This window comes from Callospermophilus lateralis, chromosome 6, assembly GCF_048772815.1.
Source record: "Callospermophilus lateralis isolate mCalLat2 chromosome 6, mCalLat2.hap1, whole genome shotgun sequence".
Lineage (NCBI taxonomy): Eukaryota > Metazoa > Chordata > Mammalia > Rodentia > Sciuridae > Callospermophilus > Callospermophilus lateralis.
In genome coordinates this window covers 95,921,153-95,937,383 of record NC_135310.1, presented here as the reverse complement: position 1 = coordinate 95,937,383, position 16,231 = coordinate 95,921,153, and the positions used below count along the sequence as shown (strand labels likewise).

Genomic DNA, 16,231 nt, shown 5'->3' with positions numbered 1-16,231 from the left:
CTTCAAATGTCTATTAGGAAAAGCCATCTCAGGCTCAAAGCTCAGAGGAGAATTTTAAGCTGTGATAAGCTCCCCATATTGAGGGCAAAGTCCTCCAAAAGCTGCACTTGTGTAATTCTGAAAAAAGGCACAGTGGGGAGCTGTAATGACTATACAACTCTCCTACTTAAAATATGGTTTGGTGGCCCCAGGCTGTGAGTGTCTATGAAAGCAGAGCTCAGGAAAAAATACTCCCCTTACTTGCCAGGAAAGCATTCTCAGGAGGGGGAGGTGACTTAGAATCTGTTATTTCTGGTTTCCCTGTATCCATTCCCCTCTTTAAAGTAACAGTAGCCCCAGTTTCCTTGGCAGGACCCACCCATCCATCATTCTCAGCCACGTTGTCTACAAGGGGCAGACTCTATTCTTGCTACCACTCACAGTGTGCAAGATGGGTACATGGGGCACACCAGGCTGCCTGGCATTGGGGGCAGGACCTCTGCTAAACTCTGTGGAGAGTGCTCTTTTGAAGCTGCTAGTGGCATTTGCTCATCCAGAGGGAAAGCCTGGCTAAGAGTAGATAGATAATACCTAGCAAGGAAAATAGGGGTGACTGGGGGAGAGAGGTTACTGATGACATTATTTGGGCAGCAGAATCAGCTGTTACTGTGTAGTTACTTGAATATACATCTTCTACTCTCTTTTTATATTTTTAAGCTAGTTTGACTTTTTTTGCCATTTTCAATAATATGAATTTCATTCAATATGGATATTCTTTTCTCCCCTTTCTCTCTCATTATTTCCTTAGTCCACATACCTTGCCATATGTGGATCTTTATTTTTTCCCCTGCTTACATCTTACTTTTCAACGTGATCGTTAGCTCTTAAAGATAGTTGTCAGAACCAGCCTCCATAATTAGAAATCTAGCATATTTTGTCTTTATTATTCAGCCTCCTAATCTGGTTGTAGTCTTGCCTATACCATGGTATTTCTCTCTTGCTGTTTTCGTCTTGTGGTCTTTTCCTTTTCAGTCCTCTCTTAATCCAAAATAAACTTGCTCACAGGAAAAGACCATTTCTGCTACACTAAATAGTATTTAAGTGAATTGCGAAAGGGTTTGCTTTTCTAAAAATGTTTTTATTTTTATATTAATTCTTTGTGTTAGTGGGATAAAGTGCTATGGAGAAAGTTTATGTATCAGATAACAGGAAAAGCTAGCTTTGTTGGCATGTAAGTCTTGGAGACTCTTGGATTTTACAAATACACAGGCTAATCCTCTAAGCCATCAGTAATTTATTCCTTTTATAACTTTCAGGGCAATTTCATAGCAGTTTACACATAGTAAACATATAAAATCACATAGGTTTTCAAGGTTGGGGAAAAGGTTAAAGATCAGTATTATAATAATGATTTCCATTCTAGGATAATGTCTAGGAGTGTAACAAATTAACTTTTTTTTCAAGACAAAGGAGAATAGCACATATCTGAAAATAAAACCAATCTGAACACTAATTAAGTGCTTAATCATATAAATCTTAATAGATTTGAGGTGCAGAACGGGTGCTTTTCTGTTAAAAACCAAGGACAGCATGGTTTTTATGTCCTATTGGTAAACCAAGTCTCCTTTCCTTTTTGCTTTCATCAGATGTTGTGAGAAGTTGGTTGTATTAATTTGTGTGGTGACAACTGTGTTTATTTGTGCATCAGTAGGCAGATACAGTGGAGAGGGAAATATAGGTATTATAGAAAATGGTTCAAGGACAGAGATAATCACCTTTTCTGGCTCTCTAAGGGCAAGTGTACAGTCCTTTGTCCCATCTTGATGTGCCTCAGCCTTTCATTAGTGACTGTCAACTTTAACTATTGGAGATTCTTCTAGATGATGGCACCTCTGTGTACTTCACTTTGAATTATACCTTCAAGTTTCAAAAGACTCGAGTGCCAGATATTTCACCAGTAGATTTTTTAAAATCTATTTTTGCTACTGACTGTACCACATGTGAATCTAATGGTTTCTTCTATTCACATCTTGCCAAAGATCCCCATTACTAGATCCAACTTATTCAGAAGCTACAAACTCAGAGATTTTCTCTGTCACTTAAGCCACTTTGATGCTTTTCCACATCCTGAAGCAGAAGGTAACATTGACAAGAAAAAGGAATACCCATTGATGGATTGTATATAAAACAGTAGATTTTCAGAAACAGTGATTGAAACAATGTCATCCTTCTTTGCCCAGTTTATCTTGTTGAGACATTGCTGAGAATTTGTTTGGCACTATTTAGTATAACAAGTTATATGAGAATGTAATCTTATGAAATGCATATTTTTTATATGAGAAAGTTTTAAAAATTTTATCCTTCATAAGAACAGCAAACCACGTAGAAACTGTAGTACAAATCCCTCTCTGAGGAAGTCATGACATTTTTATGAATAAAAAATAGGTCTGGGAAAGAATCCAGCTGTTGGTGAAGTTTTTACCTGTGCACCAGAATACCATATTTTTGCCAGTTTCTTTCAAGCAATATTTGCTGTACACATATGTTGCAGATAGAGCCATGTGCCTGAAAGTTAGTAAGACTCACTTCTACAGTCTTTGGGGAAGACAATACATGAATAAATCTCTGTAACATACAGCATGTGTAACAAGAAATGTAGATGCAGCAAGAATTTGAGACCTTAGCTCTGTAACATGCGAATTCCTATGAAAGCAGCTTCTGAGGCTTATCTGTGGTCCAATCACAGATGTTACTAGAGAGTTCTCTATGTGGCTTTTAAAGTGCATATTCCTCTGCTCTCCTGAGATTCTGATTTGAAAGTTCTGGGGTGAGGTCAAGATTTTGTATTTTTAAAGTCATAAGGTAATCCTCTTGTATAGTTTAAGTTTAAGGGCAGCCCCCCTGGGACAATTTTTCTTTTTAAGAGTAAAATTTGATGGGCAATCTTTACTATTGAGTTCTTAGCATGATGCCAGGGCATTATAATTTTATTACTCTTTTGACTATATTTTGACTTTTAAATTATATATATCTGAAAACAAGATATTTCTATATCAAGGTACAAAGATTAGAGGGTTTTTACTTTACTAGCACAATATGTAGTCTGCTGCATATATAATTACACTTAACTATAACATGAAGGAGGAAACCATTCACTCAGTTTGTTTAAAACTTAGTTTAAAAAAATACCATGCATCTAAATATATGCAAACATCTGTATGTTTTGGCACTTTAACTGCTACAGAATATTAGATTACAAGTCTACAGTATGGTAAGCATAATGAGTGACTGTCATTGAGTTTCTATGGATATTAAAAATTATTTTCAGAAAATATTAGCTAATTAAAAAAACAAAAAAATTTGGTTTAAAAGAGGTGCCCGGTTTTTATATAACATAACCAGATGCCAGGAAATCTTCTAGAACTAAAAGGATTTCTGCACATATTAGCTTAAAGAATAATAATTCTTGCATTCTTTGTATCTAACGGATCATTAGCAGATTTCAAAGTTGGCCACCTGCAGTGTCAAGAGAGGGAGATTCTCAGTGGGAAAGTGTGCAGAAATGGATCCTTATGAATAATGTCTCTAGATGTTTCTAAAACATAAAATCACTATTGGTGGAAACAACTCATTGCTATGTATAGACTTTTCTATTTATAGCACTGCAGGCTTAAGAGAGAATGCAAATAAGATCCCAAGAAGCTGTGATTCCAGTCAAGCTTTGATTCTGTTTTCATGAATTTCACAACATCACAGAGAGTCCACTAATTACAGAGCAGTTCCTCCCCTCCTCCGCAGGAATCTTCCTCACAATTCTTGAATTCTTGTTGGAGGAGCTGTCAGCTGTGTATGGAGATTGAGATCCAGCACCATGGACAGCTTTCCTTTGTCTGTTTCTTGGGGAGCTACCTAAGTGCTTACTACTTTCTGCAGGAGGAAGCATCACTATGTTCAACAATTTTCTTTTTTTAACTTTTAAAAAAAGTAGCCAAGCATGAAAATGATAGAAAAATGGAAAACCAAAATTGTCTCACGGTGGCCTAGAAAGTGAGCTTGGAAAAACACTATTTAATATATCCATGAACAGAGAGCTCAGGGAAAATGTCCTGATACAAGATTTTCTTTCTTTTTTTAATATGAATAGATTTTTACTAAAGGCAGAAACAAAGAAGTAAATTATGGAATCATATATGTGCTGAAATCATATAAGAAGAAATAGTACATAAAACCAGGAGAATTCACAAACAACATAACTTTTTCTTCCTATTCTAGGTTATGTTCAATGCAGTCTTGTAGGTATATCATGAGGAAAAATTGAATTTATATTAAAAATCTCTCTCTCTCTCCTCTTCCTTTTTTCTCCTTTTCTCCCTTCCCTCCTCTTAAAACCATGATTCCTTTCACAGAGAAGTTTTCATTGGTGAAAAAAGATGATCATATTTCCATTCCAGCAAAAGTATTGGGACCTTCTATCCAGGAAGGAGATATTCTTTTTATTTTTAAAAAATTTTAATTCATTCTTTTTAGTTGTATATAACATTAGGATATACTTTTGATATAATCACAAAAGCATGACATAATTTTCTCTAATTCTGTCCCCTGCACTACCCCTCTTCATGCCCTTGGTCCCCTGCCTCTATTCTACTGATCTTTCTGAAATTTATTTTTAGTTTTTTTTTAATTAGTGTCCTGTGGATATACTTGATGTTGGGATTCAGTATGGGACATTTATTTATGTACACATGAAAGTTCGGTCAGATTGATTACACAGTTCTTCCCTTTCCTCATCCTTCTGTCCTCTCCCTTTATCCCCTTTGTCTAATCCACTGATGTTTCCTCTATTTTGATGAAATTCCCTCTTCACTTTTTTCCTGTCCAGGAAAAGACATCTTTTCCCTGTCTTTTACTTAGTGACTCTTTAGTCCTTATGAAATAGAGTAAAAATTTTGCTTTTAAGGGAGAAGCCTCAAAAATTTTCAAACCCCAAAGGGGGAGCAAACATGATAAAAATGACCATAAAAGAATGTGCCCAGCACAATGTTTGCATTCTCAGTTGCCTATTATATGCTTGGGAAAAGAGGCATTGATGAAGCACATATCTAGTTGATTCTGAATGAGTTAGTGGTAGGATAAGAGCAATGTGATGAAATTTGGTGCAAACTGAAGTGGGCTGGAGAAAAAGGATAAGGTGTGGGATAATGACAAGTGACAAAATTAAATAATTCATTAGTAATTTTTCACTGAATGAATATCATTTCAATTTCTAAAATTACTGCCTCCAAGGGCTGAGTTTGTAGCTCAGTGGTTGAGCACTTACTTGCCTACCATGTGTGAAGCTCTGGGTTTGATCTTAGCAATGAACAAAAATTTACCTCCTCCAAATAAAAATCATCTTAGAGTTTTATGATTAGATTTTGTGCTGAAACAACAATTTCATAATAGAATTTGTGCCTCTGTTCTCATTGCAATATTAGCCAGTCTCCAGTCTCATGAATGGTAAGTGCAATTTGGGTGGAATTTAATATAACAGAATCAGTAAATAATATGTTTATGAGGCTCAGGAGCTCCCAGGTAATATCCTGTAAAGATTATGTGCCTATTTTGAAGCTATTTAAGACTAAGCTTTTGAGTATGTTATTTTAACTTATATTATCAAGAAACAGAATTCTCTTAAAATATTTAAGCCAACAACCCATTCCCTTGACTTTAATAATGTTCACATACATACAACTTCTAATCATATCTCACAATGGTGGATTCACCTATTATCAGGAAGGTAAAAACACAGCATACAATGTTATAGTTATTCCTTTTAGATATTAAGATCTCGTTACAAAATTGCATAGAAAATGTATTCCTTAGAAACACAAGGAATAGTAAATATCAATTCTCTAGAAAGGTACATATTTATGAACGGTCTTTGTGGGTATGGCTTCATTCCCAGGTTGAATTTGCAATGAGAAATGTAAGTTTTTGCAATTTCTCAGTATTCCACATTCTTTCTGCCATTGAATTTTTATGCTTCAACTTTTGGTTAAGGGGGTTTAGATGTCACAAAAATATAGGGTAGATCAAAGGGAGGATGGAGGGACAGGAAAGGGGAGGAAACAGGAAATGAATTTAATAAAATCATGTTATATGCATATATGGAAAACACCACAGGTGATTCTACCTTTATGTATATATAGAAATCACCAATCAAAAATAAATAAATAGAGGAGCAAAAGAAAGATTAATAGAATACAGGAAGGAGATTGGGGGAGGGGGAGGGGGAGGGAATAAAGGATAGGGAAGGTAAGGTGGGGGGAATGGGGATTGAATCAAATTTCTTGCATATATGATTTTGTCAAAATGAACCCAACTGCTATGTATAGCTATAATTTTCTAATTAAGAAAAGAGAAAGAAATAAATTTAAATTTCTTGCCTATAAATACATTGATTCAGCTGGCTTGCTTTTAATGTATGTGTTTTCTGTCACTGAGGACAAGAAAGTGACCTTTGGAATTGTCCCAAATTTCTTATATAGAATCAGTGGCTTGAGCAATGTACACCAGAGATTACTAATGGGCAAGATGTATAATGCCACCTATCGAAACCACATGGTTTGTTTATATCATAATTCTAAATCCCAGACACAAGTTTAGGGGCCTAATTATAAGAAACAAAATCAAATTTACCACTCAATATTTACTACCATGCAAGAGATCATTTTCTTGTTTTTGGCCCTAATGTAGATCTTCATATCATGGGGCTTCCTCCCTGTAGCATAGACTCCATATTTACATAATCCTAAATAACACTGCAAACTTATCTGGCAAGATATTTTCATTAATTTTGGCTTTGATTCCTTTTCTCCTTCAATACAACATTTGTTCCATCCACTTTAATCAGAGCGATGTATTTGAAGCATAGAGCTTAAGTAGGACTGAGTTGAGATACAAGATGACTCTGACCTTGTTAAGAATTTGAGCATCAATCATCAGTGAGCATTAGGCATCAAAGGGCTTTGGTTAGGGAAGTAATCATACTGTGTTTTAGAATTATCATTTTAGGACTACAGTATGGAAAATATAGTAGAGAGCAGTGAATCTGGAACAGAGTGTACCAGTTATTAATTTACTGTCTCTCAGGTCCAGATCCACCTTTTATTGACCTTCTTTGTGATACAAAAATGACCCTTTGCCAACTGAAAGGATGTTAAGCTTTATTAGTATGACGCTGAAAAAGGATATTTCCTTCCATGGAAGTGGTGTACTTCCCTCTCTTCTTACTTATGTTGGAGGCATGTGAAGGAAATTCAGTTGTGCTCGCCCTCCAGCAAGACTCTGCAGAACTTCCTCAGGAAGAGAATTGGCCCATGCCCCATCTGAAATCCCAGCTAGAATCCCAGGTGCCCTAGTGGGCAGATTCCCAGCAATTTTCAGCAGCTCCCTTGCCCTTCAGGCTTTTTAGGGAGCTTTCCTGCCCACTGGTGGGTGGTCTAAACAGTTTTACAAGTGCTCAGTGAGCAGAATTCTACCAAGTTCAGGAGAACTACTGTGGGTGATTTCTCAGTGAGCTCCCTAACACCCTATAGGGCAGCTTCCAGTGAGTTTCACGAGTGCCCCAGAAAGTGGCTTCCTAGTAAGTTTCTTTAGCACTCCAATGCATAGCTTTCTCCTTCCGGTCCTGGCCTGAGGCTCTTCAGTGAACTTTCATCCAATGACCACAATCTCCCTGACATGCCTTAGTACCAGCTTGTGGGTGTATGTGTGTGTTTTCCAATTTGTTCCTTCCTTGGGTTCTCTTTCTCAGCCCTAGCGATAAGAATGTCTTCCTATATCCACTACACTACACCTGAAATCTTTAATATACCCTTTACTTCTTAAAAGTTAATCACCTGGTATTGTTTACTTTTTCTTTTTCAGTGCTGGGGACCAAACCCAAGACCTTGCTCATGCTGGAAAAGCTCTGTGCCATTGAGCTGACTCCTGACCAGACCCTGAGTTATGTGCAGAAATTCAAGCATGACTATAGATAAACTCAGTGGAAATAGGAATGGACAGACATGATTTGATGTTCAGGAGGAAAAATGTCTCTTTATCTTGATGTTTGGTTTCTGGTTGGGCAATTGAGTAGATTTTGGTGCCATTTTGGAACTAAAGAATACACATTTAGAAAGTAGGGGTAGAATATAATGAGTTCATTGTTATGCATATTATTTGAAGCATCCACGGATGTGCTAAAAGTGTGCTATGTAGAAATGTTATAAATATAACCAGATTTTGATTAAAATTAAGAGAACCCATGGATTATAATGCTAGTTGGTAGAGGGAGAGAGATAACTGAAGGAGAGAAAACTTTGACTCCAATACCTTAAGTATTTAAAGTGCTAAACCAGCTATTTACTCTATAGTGAAACAAGGACATTTGCACTAAAAATACTTACACATTGTATTTTTGTGATCACTAAATGGAAAGATATTATGTGTATAGTGACATGGTGTGGTAGTTGTTTTTATGTTTAAATGAATACATAATCTCATAAGTGCAATTGCCACGGATTACATAATTATGAAATATCTGTTCTTCCTGAGGACATTTTGGATAGCTTCTTGGGCACAGTCATGAAGATGAATGCTATGTCTATCAAGGACAGATGGCTGGACAAAAACCACCCAACTCATTTTCATGCATTTGTTTAAAATGATTATGATGATGAGTCTTTATAAAATGAAACTTCTGGAAAGAGTGCTAGAAGGGACAGGATGCTAGGACAATAGGAGTCAACTGGAACAGTCCCAGACAACCCGGAGGATGATCACCCTCTATTTCCCTTAGCCAATTGTTATTCCAAATGTATTAATTAAATGCAAAGATTTCTCATTTTAAACTAATTGTGAAGTAGAAAGGCTGTGATTTTATTTTAACTATTTAACAATTTTACCTATTTTAATATAACTGTGGTATTATCATATTAGGGTTCAAACATACACATATTTAGGGTATGATCTTAGAGGGATATTTTGTGTTATGCTGATGAAACTGGGATACTAAGATTGAAGAACTGGAAACAGCATCCCTGAAAAAGGAGCTACTGAAAATAAATCCCTTCTTCTCTGCCTTTGAAATAATGAGCTTCTTTCCCCCCACCTTTTTTTTCTTTTTTAATCCTAAAAGGAATAATTTGGGTTTTAAATATAAGAGATTGAAAGTGGCTTCAGGCCTTTTCAATTAAAAGTTTTAGTTTGGAACTTCTTTGCACTGGAAAAGACTGAATTTCTTCTTGGAGTCAGTTGATGTGACGTTAAAATGGACAGTGCTATTTCTTTGAAAACCCTGTACAATGGCCAGCCCTCATCAAAGGGAACTTCTGCTGGAGGCAAGCTTCCCAGCTCTGTGACCTTATGGATGGAGAAGGACAGTTTTAAAAGGCATTTATACCTAGTTAACACTTTTTTTTTTTGACACTCTATTAGATGTGACAATTTTCTTTTACGTTAAATGGATTAAAAAGAAGAAGAAGAACAGTCAACTTTCCCTGCTGTTTCAATAGTTTCAATTAGTTTCTTTCCCCTCAATTGCTCCATCAGATGGGCCAGATAAGATTTCACGATTTGGGGGATCATTTTAAGCTTCTTTTACAGCAGTTTGTTATTTTTAAAGCTCCAATGATTCACTATAAAATGCATCTCCATCTGCAGGAAGCAATTCCTAAATTGCTTTACTCAACAAATCCAAAACTGCTAGGCTCACTATTGCACAGAAATAGAACTGGCTTGGAAAGGGATTACCTATTGGGTTCAGAAAACCTCTTCTGAGACATGTCATGGCATCAAGCAGATCTCTGAATGCCAGAGAGAACTTCTATTTTCTTTTTTTTTTATTTTAAAAATAAGATTCATTTGAAGTTTTGTTTTATTGTTTTGAACTATTTTCTGGTTTTAAAAGTTACATTTTCTGGCAAGTAACATAGATGGGTTATAATGCAAACTTTCCAGTTGAAACTGAATAAAAAATTTCTAAGAAACTTAAAATGGTACTTGAACAGAAACATTTAAATACATTTTTTTCTCAGAATTTATTCAATCTTCAGTTGAAATTCATTTCTGAACTCATGTTCCTTAAAGTTAATCCTTCTTATTCCCCACCCTGTGGCATATATATGCAAAATATTAGTCTTCAGCCTGAAGGTGTTATTTCCAGTAATCATATAGTTGAGTTAAAGTTTTGATATAAGTTTTATCTACATTAAAGAGCAAAAAGGGTAAGAAAATATTGGCTTGTTTCAGTTGCTTTAAAATCTAATAAAAGTAAGAAAAAAGAAAAAGAAACCTAGGTCAACAAACAGAACTTTAATCACATGTAGGAAATCATTGCCATCCTTGGGACTTAGAAGGTTTACTATTCTACAGGATTTTTAAAGACAAGACACAACTTATATTATTAATACTATGTCAGCATTTTCCCAAACCTTGAACTAGAAAAAAGATACACACTGGAAATTTTAATTGAAAAGAACCTGCAGCCACTTTCAACCCTCTGATATCTAAAATCAAGTAATCGCTTTTAAAAAAGAACAAAAGAACTAGCTACTCTGGAAGTTCTTCAGGAGTCATTTTATCCCCAAAAGTAGTGTTAGTAACTGTCTCCATTCTCTTGGGAAGCCTGTAGGTATGAAGATCATGATGTATAAAATGGACTATTTAAGGCATACTACATCTTATTGCAAAAGATGTCACCAGAATTTCTAGTAAATGGCTTTGTGCAAATATTTTTCAGGGATACACCATTTTCTAAAGGCAGGACTATGACGTTGCGTTTGATATTGCACTGAAGTTCCTTAAAGATGTCCTGTAAGCCTCCATGTGGGGAAAAGGGGAAGGCCTTTGACCCATTCTGCCATGCTTCAATCAGAGCTGGTTACTTTTATCTTCAGTTCTTCTCATCCATTCATCCACCCAACATTTACTGGACTTCTTCCCTAAGCCATGTTATTGCCAGGCACTGTAACCCTAGGGCGAATAAAATAGATATAGTCTCATTTTGCATTGTATTTGTAATCTGAATGAGAAAAATTAAGGAATTAAAAGTGGATAAATCTAAAATCACAAATTATGTTAAGTACTAAAAAAGAATATCACCTGGTGCTGCAGAACACAGGAGGGCCTATTTTAAATGGGTGATCAAGGGAGCATTTTCAGTGGAATTAATAATTAAATTAAAAAGCAAGGAATTGGTGAGGAGTGAAACAGATCAAATTATGTTATAAGTATGTATGAATATGCCACAATGATACCCACTATTCTACATAATTAGCATGCATCAGTTACCAAAAAAAAAAAAAAAGTGAGAAATTGGGCTAGGTGGATATTGGGGAGTGTTTCAAACAGGGAACTGTATGTGTGAAGGTCAGAATGTGCCGATGATAGGCTTCTCACAAGGTCCCAGCAGAACAGAATCCCAATAATAGTGACTCTATAACCCCTTCTCCCATTGGCTTTCCCACTGTTTTATTTCCTTTTTTTTAGTCCAATACTTGCTCCTGTGATCACTGTCAATAAGTTGCTTGTGTCTAACCTTGTGCTACCATCTCTGCTTTCTTGTCAGGGAACCAAAACTATGTCCCTGATCTCTGTTTTGTGAACCTTCTGTGTTTGGTTCCCAGTTAGGTCTTCTGTGCTTTGCCTAGAAGTGTTTTCCTCTTTGTATGATTTGCATAACTGAGGGCTCTTCCTTGTTAAGTCTCAGACTACATGTTATCCAGAGAAGGGTTTTTCATCCTGTGTAGGCTCTGACTGCTCATCCTTAATTTCATAACTCTTAGTATATTTATTAAAACTGGTGACACTTGAAATGCTTTCATTTTTTTTACTAGTTTATTCAATTGCATATTGATGTGTTCATCTTCTTCCTAGAGTGTGAACTCCAGGAGAGCAGAATCCTTACTGTGCTCATGTTCGCCCAGCCCGGGACAGTAGCTGGCACACAATGCTTACCCAAGGAATATCTGTTAAAGGAATTAACAAATGAAACTATATGAAATAATAGGTGAAATAATAAACTGCAGAGTATAATGTTTTTCTTTTAAGAAACAAGTTCCTAAAGTGTTCTTACTACTGAGGAGATACATGTGAAACTTTAAAAACCAGCCAAAGATATCTGAATTTCTAAATGGAGTTACTCCTATGGAAAACTTTTCACTTATATTTAGTTTCAGAAATCTCCTGACTAGAGATTACCTTTTGTTACCTTTGCAACAGAGGGTGTGGGCTGTCAGGGGACCTAAAGCAGCATTGCAGGGTGCTGGGAGTATTGTACATCCTGATGTGGGTTGTGGTTGCTAGGGTGTACACACGTGTATAAATTCATGGGGTGCACTTGAGATTGTATGCTTTACTCTATGTTAAGTTATTCTTAAATATCTTATTTAAATAAACCTTGATCTAGTTTGATTCTTGATGAGCAAAAATATGAACTAATTTTATAAGTTTTAAGAACATAAAGGCTTCTTTCATGTCAAATTTACTTTTCAAACAGTCAATCAAATCCTGATTTTTGAAATCTTAAGTGGGTCAAATAGGAACACCTTGAACATATTTTTACATTTAATATCAAATACTCTTTATTAACATAATGAAAAAATGCCATGTAAATTCTTAGAACAGAGAAGTCTTCTTTTTTTTCCCTTGAGGATATTATTATTTTAAAATGTGACTTTGCTATAAAATATTACATATCAAATTGAAATACTTTATTAAAGATCATGGAAATGACATATCTTCAAGTTGTTTATTTTTGCATTAGTCCTATAAAAATGTTATATTGGCTACATGGAGCTCTTCCATTTTTATTAGATTTTATTGGATTTGTATTTGCCTCTCTTTCTATTTGGGTCTTATGCTAAATGACATAGCTAAATTAATACCAACTTATGTGTAGTTTATAAATGAAAATCTAATATCCTCCATTACCTTAATCAGGAATTATGTTTCATAAATAACAATTAAGTCTTTTTTTGTAGTTCAGTAGTAATGCTCTTTTTCTGCAAGGTACTAAGTAATTCAATGGTATTAGGGTAGACCTCAATTCTGGACAAGTAGGCTGCTTCTTTTTGTGGTGTAGGTTGAAAAGCTGGATGTTCTCCAATTTAAAAATTTATGTCCATTGTCTCATGGCTGCTCCACGAGAATCTATCCTCTGTGCTTGATTCTTTTGAGGCAGAAAATTAGACATTCTTCTCATACTCTAAGGATGACTTCAGTGTCACCATCTTAATGACACAGTGGCCAGAAGTAATTTCTCTTTTCTTTGACATATTGATACTATTGCTTATCCATTCAGGCATTCAAAAAATATTTATGAAGTCCTGGCACAGGCCACAGGTTGGTCTTTAGGATAGAAAGACATAAAGCATGACTGTAACTTACCATGATTTTAGTCTCAATTAGTAGTTCTTAATTAGTTTTACAGATAAATTGCTAGGAAATTGACAAAAATACAGATTCAGGCAAATCTGCCTCTGCCCACCTGCTTGGGATCCAGGCCTAGGGTAGGCCTGGGTCCATCCCGCCACCAGCATACACCCGCTGGAGCTCAGACTGTGGCACAGGACTGTCTCCGCAGACCTGCCAGGCCCAGGGTAGGTATTTGGCTGCCAGCCCACCTCACCTTCCTCCTGGGAACCCAGGCCTAACCTGCTTCCATTTTGGGACACTGCAGACATCGCCATAGCCTTCCCCATGTAGTAGCCCCTACCTTTTACAACAGACAGGGCCTAGAAGCATCTGCATATCAGGGCAGGCATCCCAAAGACAGTATAAGCCCACTCCTTCAGACCCATCTCTAAAAGACCTGCACCCATCTTGGGACACCTCCAATGCTATCTTGTGTCACCACCTTTAGTTGCAGTAGCATACATTGAGGGACAGCTACAGGGTCTGGAAGCCTAACATCAAGGTGAACAAATAATCTGCATGGATACCACAAGATTATAGGGTAGAAACTATAATATCTCAGATCCACACTGCAAGAAAGGAAGATGCATAAACAATATGAGAAAAAAAAAAGGGAGGAAAGTGCCCCAAACAAACCAGGATACTACAATAACAGAACCCATGGACAGCAAAGTTGATAAAATGTCAGAGAAGGAGTTCAGAAGGTTCATAATTAAAATGATCTATAAATTAAAGAATGACTTCAATGAGCAAATACAGGCAAAAATTGATCACTCCAATAAAGAGATAAGAGAGCAAATAGAGGCAGCAAAAGATTACTTCAAGAAAGAGATAGAGACTCTGGAAAAAAAAAACAATTGAAATGAAGGAAACAATAAGCCAAATAAAAAACTCAATAGAAAGCATCACCAACAGACTAGATCACTTGGAGGACAGAACATCAGACAATGAAAAAAAATTGGTACAATCTGGAAAATAAAGTTTGCCACATAGCGAAGATAGTAAGAAACCATGAACAGAACATCCAAGAATTATGGTATAGCATCAATAGACCATATCTAAGAGTTATTGGGATGCAGGAAGGTGCAAAGTTCCAAACCAAAGGAATGCACAATCTCTTCAATGAGATGATATCAGAGAATTTCCCAAGCATGAAGAATGAGTTGGAAAATCAAATACAAGAGGTTTATAGGATGCCAAGTGTACAAAATTACAACAGATCTACACCAAGTCACATTATAATGAAAATGCCTAACATACAGAATAAGGATAGAATCTTAAAGGTTGCAAGAGAGAGGGACCATATCACATATAGGGGGAGACAAATTCCTATTTCAGCAGATCTTTCAACCCAGATCCTCAAATCCAGGAGATCCTGCAACAACATATACCAAACTCTGAAAGAACATGGATGTCAACAAAGAATTATATTCAGCAAAATTAAGCTTTAGATTTGATGATGAAATAAAAACAAAAGTTAAAAGAATTTACAACTAGAAAGCCTGCACTACAGAATATCCTCTGTGAAATATTCCATGAAGAGCAAATGAAAAAAAATGATGAAAATCAGCAGATAAAGGTATTACACTAAAGGAAAAATTAATCGAAGGAGAAACCAAGTAAAGTTAACAAAAATAAAAATGGCTGGGAATACAAACCATGCCTCAATAATAACCTTGAATGTTAATGGCCTAAACTCACCAATCAAAAGACATAGACTAACAGACTGGATCAAAACAAAAAGACCCAACAATATGTTGCCTCTAAGAGACTCATTTCGTAGACAAAGACATTCACAGACTGAAGATGAAAGGCTGAGAAAAATCATACCACTCACATGGACTGTGGAAACAAGCAGGGGTTTTCATCCTCATATTAAAAAAAGTAGACTTCAAACTAAAGTTAACCAAAAGAGATAAAGAAGGCCACTACATACTGCTCAAGGGAACCATACACCAACAAGACATAATAATTATAACTATATATACCCCTAACAATGGAGCATCTTTGTTCATCAAACAAACTCTTCTCAAGTTCAAGAGTCAAATAGACCATAACACAATAATTCTGGGTAACTTTAACACACCTCTTTCACACTGGATAGATCTTTCAAACAAAAGGTGAACAAAGAAATTATAGAACTCAATAATACTCAATAACTTAAACTTAACTGACATAGATAGAATAGTTCATCCTTCAATGAGCAAATACACATTTTTCTCAGCAGCACATGGATCCTTCTCTAAAATAGAACACATTTATGCCACAAAGCAACTCTCAGCAAATACAAAAAAGTAGAGATACTACTCTGCATTATATCAGATCATAATGGAATGAAACTAGAAAATGATAATATAAAAAATAAAAGCTACTCCAACACCTGGAGACTAAATAATACACTACTGAATGAACAATGGATTGCAGAAGACATCAAGGAGGAGATTTAAAAATTCGTAGAGGTAAATGAGAACACAGATACAACATCTCTGGGATACTACGAAGGCAGTACTAATAGGAAAGTTCATTGCATGGAATTAATTCCTTAAAAGAAGAAAAATTCAAAAAAAAAAAATGACCCAACATTAGATCTCAAAGCCCTAGAAAAAGAAGAACAAACCAACAACAAAATTAGTAGAATACAGGAAATAATTAAAATAAGAGCTGAAATCAATGAAATTGAAACAAGGGCCTGGGCTTGTGGCTCAGTGGTAGAGCGATCGCCTAGCACATGCTGGGTTTGATCCTCAGCACCACATAAAAATAAATAAATAAAATAAAGGTATTGTGTCCAACTATAACTATTTTTTTTAAAGAA

At 35.8% G+C, this 16,231-nt stretch overlaps 1 protein-coding gene across 1 annotated transcript in view; it reads right to left on the bottom strand.

The window, feature by feature from the left end:
• The window catches only part of Eys (EGF-like photoreceptor maintenance factor), a 1,514,165-nt gene that overhangs the window by 132,919 nt on the left and 1,365,015 nt on the right, over nucleotides 1-16,231 (bottom strand).